The following is a 13596-nucleotide window of genomic DNA, read 5'->3' as shown; positions in this document are numbered from 1 at the left end:
ACTTAGACTTCTGAAATCAGGGAAATACTTAGAGTTTTAAAGTTGTTGAAGGAGTGATGCCCTTTGATTAATTTAATTACTTACAAGATTACCTCACACCTGTTTTGATGAACTTAGTCTGATTTTCTGCAATACTGGTAAGTGTTAAGGGATCACTGTTGCCTTTAGAGTATTCAGTCGTTTAAACGTGTTATGAGGGTTCAGGTGTCTGGCTTTTTGTGAGGTAATGTTTGATGCATGGTAACCAGATACTTGGCACTTCGTACCAATATATATATATATATATATATATATATATATAATATATATATATAGATATATATATATATATATATATATATAATATATATATACTTATATATATATATATAGATTATATATATATATATATATATATATCCAGGGATTAGTGTCCTCGCCACAAGCCTCACTAACGATATATCCCGTATCGAATTCAACAGGAGAGATAAAATCTATATCTATTATCTATCTATCTATCTGTCTATCAATATCTATTTATCATTATATATGTGTTTGTGTACTTTGATATGCATATGGATCCAATGAGTACCAAATTGCAGGCCAGTGAGCGTACTTGAGCGGTTAAGATATTCAAGAGGGTAAGAAGTTAATAAGCCTTCGCGAGAGTATGATGAAGAATGAAGAATGGATTAATCATTTGCAACAAGAAATGAATCTCCCATTTTTCTTCCTGAACATCGACACAGTGATCCAATTCAGGAAGAGAACGAGCAGAAAAGTTGTCTAGTTTGTTTATGAGGCGGAATGAAAGCGAGTTTTTCCGCTACAATAATCATCGTTCACTTTTTCTCTCCACTGGAAGTTTTCATTGTCTGAAGGTGAGCATTTTTGGAACAAGGGTCAAAAGCATAAAAGAAATAGAAACAGTGAGCAGAGTAAAGGGCTAACAGAATGAGCAAACAAGGTTGTTGTGAAAGAGACTAGAAGAATTTCAGATAGGAGACAAGGCAATTATGAAAATTCACTTTAAGATAAAACTGATGAGTGCATGGAGGGAAGAGAGGAGGAGAGGCGAGAGAGAGACGAAGAGAGAGAGAGAGAGAGAGAGTAATAATTTGCAATAGAATATGAGCAGAATAAATCGGAATACTTTTGATATTTAGTTACATACCCTTATCTTACAATTACGTAAAATGACAACAACAACAACAACATAATAATAATAATAATAATAATAATAATAATAATATAATAATAATAATAATAATAATAATAATAATAATAATAATAATAATAATAATAATAATAACGGTTTGCAAAGGAAGAGGCTTGAAATATTTTCTTCTTAAACTCACTTCAGAAACTATGAACTTTCATAACGCCGCCGTACTCCTTAAATCTTATTATATCAACGAGAAAAAAAGGGGCTAATATAAGAAAAAAATAATCGAGACGAGTTGTTTACAGCAGACTCTGAGGCCGGATTATTATAGACGATGAAGAGCGATCGAGAATTAATGAGCCGAAATATGTCATAAACTCTAAAGGACCATCAATAGTTCTACCCAAGGGCGTCAAAAATGCAGAAGTTAAACATATTCGGGGTGATTTTACTGTAAAGATTAACGAAAACGCTGGATCATAAAGGGAAGAAACTGGCCGTAAATAATTGTTATTCTTTGCCTAACTATCGTAATATTCTCCAGCTGACTAACAAATACTTCTTTATATCGTATCTCTGATTTTCGCTGGACAAACGGCTGATTAAGGTGTAGAATTATGATCCTTGTCTTTGCATCAATTTAGGATAAAAACTCGGAAATTAATGTTCGTCCCGATATTACTGTTGCACTTTGCGGAATCGAAATGTTTCCTTAGGCCTCCATCATGAACCTGCTTCATGAAACTCTGTGGACACATAACTGACAAAGTTGTATAATTACGATCTTTTAGTAGTGCAAAGACTTTTGCATGTACACGTTCCCATTCTGCCAGTATATACTACAAATAACTGGAAAGAAAATACTAAAAATAATCGGAACACTTACCCTTCTTCCACAACCTTAGGTGCTGGGAGTCCATTCCTTGTCCGTCATGGGTAGTTGACCAAATCGTATTAGTTAGATATCAACAAGCACCTCAGCGTTTCTGTAATGAATAGAAACAATCAACTATTAGTTTAAGCCTTGAAGCACCATCCACTTCAGTATTTTTCTATTTGTCCCGCTTTCATTTTCAACATTTCAACAATCAGGTCTTTAACTCATTGAAGTAGGTTATGATTATATAGTTATAAATTCTTAGCAAGTAATATGTGAAGAATTTCTTCCTCGCTGAACATCAGCCTTTAATTTGTTCCGGTGTTTTGGGGGCTTATAACTACTCATATTCCTGGTTTCCAGAATAAACACACACACCTCTCTCTCTCTCTCTCTCTCTCTCTCTCTCTCTCTCTCTCTCTCTCTCTCTCTCTTTCATGTTATATCAGACACGTGTGTTATTGTGCGGAGATCTGAGAGAGGGAATCTCTCGGATTATCTCTCGGGCATTAGCCTTTATCCTTCCCTCTATGTCGACAACAATACGACTCTGCCATGCTCACCAAGTCTGAGAATACGTGGAATAATGTCGATGAATAATGTTCTCATGTTAGTTATTATTATTGTTATTATTATTAAACATGTTTATTTGTAGTCCATAGAAGATGAAGTTATTATCATGCTACAGTGTCCTCGGCATTTGTCTTTTTAAATTTAAAATCCATCACCTTCATTACTTTTCATATTAGCGAGTGGTCTATAATTATGCTTGTTTAACTTAATATCAATAATTCATTGAGAGAGCTCTTAGGTAAAAACGAATCGATGTGGTTAAGCAAAAATTATTTTTGAAAAATATGAATAAGATATTCTGCGACTCTCCTACAACCTTGAAATTAAATAAACTCAGCTTTGCTGAAAACTAATAATATATCATCGAAGATATCGTAGTTCACGCGATAGCCAAAAAAAATGCATAAATATTTTTACATACAAAATATCACTACCAATATTTTGCCTGTAATGGTAGCATTTTTCTACTTTTAGAATATTCTATTGTGTGAGTAAAAAAATTATTGTCCAATATACTTTTTAATGATAAGAGATTGCAGAAATTTTATAAAATCATTTTGATCCAAGATGGAGAGCAACTCTATGACGGACAAATCTTGTTTGGATTGCCAATACATTTCCACGACTGTATTAACTTTTCAAATTATAAAAATACATGGACCGATGATTTTGGTGTTTTAAAGCTATAGTATAAGTATGCGTATTCTAGGATAAAAAGTTGATATCGACGAGAAAACAAGGAATGATTGAAATGGCACATAACTATAATCTTATCATTTTGATTTAGAGATAAATAATGAAAATATTCTTTTGTCAGTTTTGTAAATTACAAGCTAACTATGGTAAAAATGTTATAAAGGTATTACGTGACATTATTCAGTCTAATGTAATTCACATATCAAAACATACGACAACGAGAATCTGTTGATCCTTATGTACATATGATTTAATACTCCTAACCTTAGGAAACCTACAGGTCGTAAACGCGTGAAACTGAATGTTAAAATTAATCATTTAAGAAATTTCAAAAACCAAGAGTTCAAATAAATATAAATAGCAATACAGCGCAAATATGTTTTAAAATCTCCTTTTTGAGGAATTATTCGTTTCCTGCGATGGCACTGTTTAAGTTACGGGTGAAGCTAAATTTTCTGCTTTAGAAATTAATAATAATAATAATAATAATAATAATAATAATAATAATAATAATAATAATAATAATAATAATAATAATAATAAAGTTTTTACAATTTGTTTCCGGTTGCTGACAGAATGACAAGTGGAATCATACCAGTAAAACTGCATGTTTTGATTTCCGAGTACAAAGATAATATTACTCATTTCCATTTAAAAGTTTAAAGGTCACTGTTACGAAAATTCTAGTTTTGTTTCATATCAGTTCAATTTATACAAATACATTATAAGGAAAACAGTAATTTCAATGAGATTACATGGCAAGTAGCAGTAAGCTGTTTTATGTATTCTGAACTGTTTCCATGAATGAAGGTATAGTTGACTGAAAGCTGCAGCAAAGTAGTGCAGTTTGACAGTTCCCCATTATTTCGAAATGTAAAGACTTTACCCAAAGCTTATTTCTTTGTTGAAATCCTTTCCTTGCACCAAACGGCCACGTAACCAAAATCGTATAATTATGAAGACAAAGATGCACGAGTTCCAGTTATTCAGCATATGTCAAAGAGAACGTATTTGTAACAAAAACTAAAATTTTCATTTAAAATTGTGAAAAATTAAAAGCTTTATGTTTACTTACGAAAGAAATGTGATACCGGTTGCATTGTGTTCACGTATCATTTTACATTTTACAATATTTTATACAAATAAACACGACGCAACACATTACAGAGAGAGAGAGAGAGAGAGAGAGAGAGAGAGAGAGTGCTTATATATAATATATATATATCTATATATATTTTGAATAATTATCACATCGAACCGTGATCCATTTATATATCAATTCAAGCTACAAATGTCCTTTAATATCTAAATTCACTTTACCTCCCAAATGATATATTTTCATATATGTACCGAAGGGGGAATTTTTTAGTTGATAATAATTTCGTCCCCCCATGGGATCGAACCACGTCCAAGAGGACGGGGACGAAATCAGGACAGTCAGTGACGCTATCCAATCAGCCAACAGAGACGCTATAAGTTCATATCGATTCTGACCTTACAAATCACCCTCGATCTCGGTGCTTTCGTAATTAGAATCGATATGAAACAAAAGGCTACGTGCTGTCAAACGCTCGAATTGGCTAACATGGTAGACGGGGTTTCATATTGATTTGTAGCTTGAATTGATATATCTATATATATATATATATATATATATATATATATATATATATATATATATATATAATATATATATATATATATATATATATATATATATATATATATATATAGATATATATATATGAGGAACAGACAGATAGAGAGAGCGAGAGCGTAAACGACTCTGCTGTAGACTTATCATAAAAACACATCAAGTGTTGCTGAAACTTGTCAGAAATTAAATTTTGGTGGCGATGGCGACGGAGGCGGGGGTGGGGAAAGGGTCCAGAGTAGAACCCCTCCCAAAAATCCCGGTTTTTACCAAACGTCAACATCACGGGGCGCCAGAGTGTGGTTATGTCGCCCCAGAGATTAGTTTTTTTTTTTTTTTTTTTTTTTTTTTACCGCACCTCTTCAGGCCTCAGGGATACCCTGAAGTAGTCAGGGTTTCAGAAGGGACGGATATTGGAAGCTGTCTCAGGTTTTTGACAGCCGCTAGCGTGATAAATAGATCCATACATGCAAACATACAAGCACACAGCCATGCATGTATTATATATACATGCATATATATGTGTGTTTATAATATGAAAACATTTCATACATCTCGGAAACATAAGGTAGGGTCCACAAGGAAATACATATTATGAAGCTTCTTATGCATAAAACAATATCTATGTACAATAACCAAAATCTTTCGTCTAACTGCTATCGGTCTGTTCACTAAGAAAATGTATTTGTAAACATATTTTTAATACAACAGGATGTTTTCATAACATTTACTTCATTTTGGACCTCACCATACACTTAGATAAATACATATATACAGATATACATATATACATACATGCAAACATACAAGCACACAGCCATGCATGTATTATATATACATGCATATATATGTGTGTTTATAATATGAAAACATTTCATACATCTCGGAAACATAAGGTAGGGTCCACAAGGAAATACATATTATGAAGCTTCTTATGCATAAAACAATATCTATGTACAATAACCAAAATCTTTCGTCTAACTGCTATCGGTCTGTTCACTAAGAAAATGTATTTGTAAACATATTTTTAATACACAGGATGTTTCATAACATTTACTTCATTTTGGACCTCACCATACACTTAGATAAATACATATATACAGATATACATATATACATACACACACGCACACACACACACACACATATATATATATATATATAAACATATATCACAAACATCGGGCTAAAATGTCATTTAATATTCAATTCGCGCTACCTCGGATATGAAACCGAAGGGGAATTACAATTCATAACTGACAGTAACTTGTGGACTCATAAATATATATATATAATAAATTATAATATAACTATATATATCCTATATATATATATATATATATATATATAATCTAATATATAAAGGTTTTTTTGCCACGTGGCAAAAAAACCTTTATTTATACATAGCATCACGTTTTATATACTTCGTGATCAAGTTATTCATATATATATATATATATATATATATATATATATATATATATATATATATATATATATATATATATGAAACAAGGAGAAATATAAAGAAGGTATTGAAATAAGAATGGAGTTTTGCAGCATAAAATGGAAATATGATCTCTAGCAGAAAAATAAACTGGGATCGAGAAGTTGGAAAGGATGTTGCAATTGTTCTCAGTTATTTACCAAACTATTTCTCGTTTCATTTTCCAAGTACCGTTGCACAAAAACAGAAACATTTGGTTTTAGCAGCTGTGAGACTCATTTTATAACACACACATATTCTATATAATACTATATATAATATATATATATATATATATATATATATATATATATATATATATATCATATAGTTATATATAATATAATATATATAAATATATATATAATAATATAGTATATACATAAATATATATAATAATATATATTAATATATGTGTGTGTATATATATATATATATATATAATATATATATATATATACATACGTATATGTACACATATAGAATATATATGTATGTGTGTTATAAAATAAGTCTCACAGCTACTAAAACCAAATGTTTCTGTTTGTGCAACGGTACTTGGAAAATGAAACCAGAAAATAGTTTGATAAACAACTGAGAACAATTGCAACAGCCTTTCCAACATCTCGATCCCAGTTCCCTGATGAACTAACAGTTGTTTGTTGTTGCAGATAAGTTTCCCTCCCCTATTTCCTTGACGTTTAGATATTGTTGTCTGTTACACCTGATACCCATTCTTAGCTAGCTTGTTCATTGTTAAGAAATTCTTTAACAGACTGTTTATTTTTCTGCTAGATCATATTTCCTTTTTATGCTGCAATACTGCATTCTCAATTCAATACCCTATTTACATTTCTCCTTGTTTTTATGCTGCAAAACTCCATTCTTATTTCAATATCGTATTTGTATTTCTCCTTGTTACATAAGCAAAGAGAAAACAAAAACAAAAATATCAAAAAAGGGTTGTATAATGTTTTAAAAACGAGACGCGCATTTTTATAAAACAGGCCATTTTCATTATGTGGAAAATGTGAAAATAATGATTTTTTATGGAAAAACTAAAAATTACTGACTGACAGCACAAATTACCCATTACGAAACATACTTACGAGGCACAAATTGACCATTACGAAACATACTACTTACGAAGCACAAGTTAACTATTACAAAACATATTCATGAAGCACAAATTAACCATTACAAGACATACTTAGGAAGCACAAATTAACCATTATGAAACATACTGACGAAACACAATTCAACCATTAAAAAAACATACTTACTTAACACAAATTAACCATTACAAAACATACTAATTGCGAAGCACAAATTAAACATTACAAAACATACTTACGATGCACAAATCAACCATTACAAATCAAACTGATGAAGCGCACGGTTATAAATGCTTGATTACACTTATTTTGACAATAAATTCGTGTATTTGAACGGTACGTTACGTCATTATACTCAATAGTGCTTTAAAAGTTTGACACTGAGCGTTACGTTACGTCATTCACTCAATAGTGCTTTTATATTTTAACATTGTTCAACTCAATAACGCTTTAAAACTTTAACAAAGTGCTTAATATCAGTCATGCATAAATATAATTCACTACCTTTCCTTATTAGTATCGTTAGTTCACTATCCAATCGGGGTTTACAGCGTATCGAAATTTTTTTAATGAATTGGATGGAGAATTTGTAACTATGAATTAAAACTTAAATGTTAGGCTATCATATATTACAAACATTGCAGAATACAGGAACAGTAGTCTCATTATAAAACGTTAATTAAAACTGAAAAGTCCTTGAGCTCTGGAAGAGACGCTTGCACTTCGGAAAAATTTATTAAAGTACTGAAACACCAAAGAAAATAAATTCAGATGAAAAAAGGCCAATGTTAATGAAAAGAGAGATGGACAACTTTACACTTCTGACTGATTTCAGTAAACAAAAGACATTAATTACTGGAAATATACATACATACATACATATAAAGCTATATAAATATACACGCACAATGCACAATATGTATACAATATATACACGTGTGTTTGTAGGACCAGAAGAATTTTACTTGAAAAAAGAAGTGAAACCTAACAAAATAACCTACAACAAAATAACAAGTCTGCACAATCACCATTCAAGAACCGTCTGATCAATATTTACTGTAAACTAATACTGACCCAACCTACATGGAAATTTGAGCATGCTGCCATTAATGAATTAGGATAATCCCTTTCAAATAAACGACGAACTCAGGTTTCCTATTTTACTGACATCAATGGCCATATACAATGAATTAAAAGTTAATCCACAGATAATTATGCAGCGTTGAGGTTCGCAATGCTTTTGTAAAGGTTAACGATGTCATTTGAAAACGGCACAGTTTGCCTAACCTATTTGCTTCGGCTATTCACAATTGATTTGGTGCTCCACAAAATCAACTTTCAATAGCCGAAGCAAATAGGTTAGGCAAACTTCGCCGTTTTCAAATAAAATCGTTAAACTTTACAAAAACATTCAAAACCTCAACTCAAAATTACCTAATAAGTCGATTCATTTAAGGTAGATTCTTGCACCTACGAGATGTTTGTTTGGCGGCCTCTGATTGGGCTGGTAGCGGGAGGCAGACTGCTCGCTCAGTGGGTCATATTTTAGTTTTGTAGCCTTAGAAAACTAGCAATATGTTTACATTTCTTCATTTATCTCACGTTTTACAAAAGATAGGAAAGTTTTGGTCATACCTAAGGATTCGGTATTAAATGTACAATTAAATAATCTTTTCCTGAAAATCAATAAGTTAAAATACAAAGGAATTACAACGAGTAGAAGTGAAGGGAGAAACATTTCATTCTTTATACCTGTTTTATTCATCATCGGATTTTGCATAATTCATGAGATCAAGATAAAATAAAATCTTGTGTTATTAAACAATAAAATAAAACACCCTGAATACGCTGGTACTTTCAGATTTTAGATGCGTGTAATATGTAAGAGAAAATGAAGAATATGTCTTATTATGTTGCACTCGTGCTTGACTCGGTTTGACAATAGTGCCGAGACACATCGTTAGGTCTGGTCCTCTCAGCTAGAGCCGTTGGCGTGTTGGCAGTTGCCAATTGGCGATATGAGAAGTTTGCAGTTTCGAGACTGTATTCACCGAATTATTATGTCATTACATTTTCTATAAATAAATGCATAGAATTCCCATTATGTCTTTCGAACATTTTTACTCAAATATCATATATGTCCGTATTTCTGGACATATCTGATAAAAAAAAAGTAAAATAAATAATCAGATGGATGCATCTGGTATCGTTAGAGGTGTAGGCTGGCCGCGGGCGGGAAATTCAGTCCAGGAATGAATTTGAAATCTACGGACCTACTTCGCACTCTTCAGCTCATCCTTAGTTTAATGAGGTTGGTTTCAACATATTGCTTCTAATTTTTTTATATGAATATATTTTCAAACGAAAGAGATATCAGAGACTTAATTGAGTGATATGAAATAATAATCTCAGTGGAGCAATAAACAGCAACGAACTAAGCAAGATTTCTTTTTTCTTTTCAAGCAGATGTCTCGAGATGACAGCACCATTCGTCGCACCGTTTCCAGATTTGCAAGTCAAGTTCGCAACATTATAATGAATGTTCATCGTTACTTCAGCTCACAGTGGGGACAGACTCAAGAAATGAAGTATTTGAGAAGACCGCCAAAGCTACAGGAGTGCCAACCAACACAGTGAAAAAAATCAAGCGACAGTCATCTGAGTGTGGTAACGTCCCCTTCGCTTCACCTGTATATCCAGAAGAGGATCCGAGTGAAGGACAAGGTGGATAGTTTTGAAAATGAGTGTATTCGGAAGGAGATTTTGTCTTTTTACGAGAGAGGAGAGCTCCAACGTTAGATGCCCTACTGGAAAAAGTGAAGGAAGACCCTAAAGTTTAATGGTGGAAGAACAACGTTATGGAAAATTGTGAGAGGGCTTCGATTCCGCTACAAAAAAGTGACGAGTGGAAGAGCAATTTTAATGGAACGTGATGATATAGTGGCAGCGAGAACTGAATATCTACGGTTAATTGAAAAGAATAGGAATTGTAGTCCAACTGAACGTAAACCTGAAGTATTCCTTGATGAAACTCGGATAAACCAAAATGAATGTGTACGTCAGTGTTGCGGACAACGGTGAAGGAGAAATAGGACCCAAACTTAAGACTGGAAAGGGGTCAAGATTTATTGTGGTGCACGCGGGGAGTGAGAAGGGGTTTGTCAAAGATGCGCTATTGTTGTTTAGGTCAAAAAATGGTGCCAAAGGGGACTACCATGATTCCATGGACCATGAAAGGTTTTTAAAGTGGTTTAAGGAACAAACTATTGCCTAATATAGAAGATAGATCTCTAATCATAATGGACAATGCTCCCTACCATAGCAAAATAGAAAATCAAATGTGCCAACAACCAGCAACAGAAAAAGTGAAGTCATAGAGTGGCTTTCTTCTAATAACGTCACCCACGACCCATCAGCAACAAAGCCAAAATTGCTGCAGATTGCCAAGTGTCACAAAGAAAAACAGAGGTATGTGATAGATGAGATAGCCCGTGCAAATGGTCATGATGTGCTCAGACTGCCACCATATTATTGTCAGTTTAACCCCATAGAACTTATATGGGCTCAAATAAAGGGGATATCAGAAAAAATAACTCTAATGCAAATCAATCTTTGAAAACTGTTGAGCAGCTTACGAGGACTGGCGATAGACAAAGTTACAACAGAACACTGGAAGAAATGTTTTCACCACGTTAAGAAATTAGAAGATGATTAGAGGAGGAAAGATGTTGCTAGAGAGCATATGTTTGAAAGTTTGTTATTGACATTGGAGATGACGAAACTGACAGTGATGATATTGATATTAGGGAGGATGACACTGACAGTGATGATATATATCAATGATTTTCCATTATTATTATTTTTTTTTAAGTTGAAGACCTAACAGTGTTTCTATAGTTTTCCATTTTTAGATAGGCAATTTCATAACTACAGTATATCCATATGAGTTTCCTTTTTTAATATTTAATGGCATAACAATGTACATATCTGTTTATAAATTCTTTTTACTTGGTTTTAATAGAAAAGGGGATATCAATGTATCTTTATAATTTCCCATTCTTTTTGTTCCAATAGGTAATGACATGACTATGTATATATACACGATTTTCCTTTATTTATTTTTTAAATAATGATGACGTAAGAAAATTTGTAAAATTTTAATTTCTTTTTTGTTCATATCGATAGCCTAATGACATACCAATGTAAGCCTACTGTGTATGACTTTCTTTGTGTTTATGACCATAATATATCTGCATGAATTTCCATTCTTTTTGTATAAAAAGATGATGATTTAACAGTCTTCTGATTAGTCTCATTATCCTACTAGTGCTATTATATATATACGTATATACAATTATGCAGGGCTGTGGGAACGGTTACGGGAGCTATTCTAACTCAGGTATGAATTAAGTGATTCAAGAATAATCAACTACCTCATGAGAAAACTAAGCAAATTTTTCCTAAACATTGTTGTAGACATGTTTTCAAGTGTAACATGTATATAAAGGAGATAAACATTCTGGTGTAAGAGTAACTCAAGCAATTCTGAAAAAGACAGTATATTATATTCGTTACATCGTCAACAAATTTTATGGTAAGAAATAAACATTTGTACTTTTGTTTATTGAGTGAACATATGAAAACCATAAGCTTTTGATGTTATTGGCCAGAGAAACAAGTTCTGTTATTTATCAGTGAGCCTCATAAAGCATGTACTTTATTTTTCACTTAGAGTAAATTGAAGCCAAAACACCAGATGCATCCATCTGATTATTTACTTTTCTTTTTATCAGATATGTCCAGAAATACGGACATATATAATATTTTAATAAAAATGTTCGAAAGTCATAATGGAAATTCTATGCATTTATTTATAGAAAATGTAATGACATAAATAATTCGATAAATACATAGTCTCGAAACTGCAAACTTCTCATATCGCCATTGGCAACTGCCAACAGCTCTATCTGAGAGGACCAGCCCCACGATATCTTGCGTCTCTCGGCAGTCGGCACTACTGTCAAACCGAGTCAAGCACGAGTGCAACATAATAAGACATATTCTTCATTTTCTCTTTAACATATTACACGCATTTAAAATCTGAAAGCACCAGCGTATTCAGGGTGATTTTATTGTTGTAAAACACAAGATTTCATTTTATCTTGATCTCGTGAATTATGCAAAATCCGATGATGAATAAAAACAGGTATAAAGAATGAAATGTTTCTCCCTTCACTTCTACTCGTTGTAATTCCTTTGTATTTTAAACTTATTGATTTCAGGAAAAGATTATTTAATTGTACATTTAATACCGAATCCTTAGGTATGACCAAAACTTTCCTAATCTTTTTGTAAAACGAGAGATAAATGAAGAAATGTAAACATATTGCTAGTTTTCTAAGCTACAAACGAAAATATGACCCACTGAGCGAGCAGTCTGCCTCCCGCTACCAGCCAATCAGAGGCCGCCAAACAAACGTCTCGTAGGTGCAAGAATCTACCTTAAATGAATCGACTATAGTCTTTTACTCATTCACATAAAGAGAACCATTTTGTTACGTTTTTCCCCCAGGGAATTGATACCATACTTAAAGGAGAGAGAGAGAGAGAGAGATTCTTAATTTGTTAACCACAATGGATTTCCATCGTTTCTCCGATATTGAGTGATTCAAGTGATCATTAAATGCAAACTCATAGTTTGTGTGTTTTGACATCATATAATAATGAGAAAGGAACATGCTTTTTTTGAAATAGGAATGAACAAAGTAACATTTTAATTACGTGGGTTTATATACGATTATCCTCTACATCATTTCTGCTTTAATGCAAAATTTTAAAAAATACTAACTTACAGGAAAAGTAATTGGGCTTCACGCGAGGATACTAACGGAATAAAATAAAGATAGCAGTGAGGTACCCAAGAATGACATCGAGCAATTACCAACATTAAGAAATTCCAACCTAAGTAGTAACTGAAGCAAAGCTTACGTTTTTGACGGCTTTTCTTCTTTCTATTTTCAAATTCTCTATTCCATACGATTGGTGTCAACA

At 32.4% G+C, this 13596-nt stretch overlaps 1 long non-coding RNA gene across 2 annotated transcripts in view; it reads right to left on the bottom strand.

Annotated features, from left to right (window-relative positions):
* LOC135220966 (uncharacterized) overlaps window positions 1-13596 on the bottom strand; it is a 502102-nt gene that overhangs the window by 470349 nt on the left and 18157 nt on the right. For both annotated transcript variants that reach the window (XR_010315835.1, XR_010315836.1), the window contains exon 2: window positions 2031-2130. This is a non-coding gene — a long non-coding RNA (uncharacterized LOC135220966). The remainder of the gene's footprint in view (window positions 1-2030; window positions 2131-13596) is intronic.

This window comes from Macrobrachium nipponense, chromosome 20, assembly GCF_015104395.2.
Source record: "Macrobrachium nipponense isolate FS-2020 chromosome 20, ASM1510439v2, whole genome shotgun sequence".
Classification (NCBI taxonomy): Eukaryota; Metazoa; Arthropoda; class Malacostraca; order Decapoda; family Palaemonidae; genus Macrobrachium; species Macrobrachium nipponense.
The sequence above is the reverse complement of the archived record's forward strand: the minus strand, read 5'-3'. Positions and strand labels throughout refer to the sequence as shown.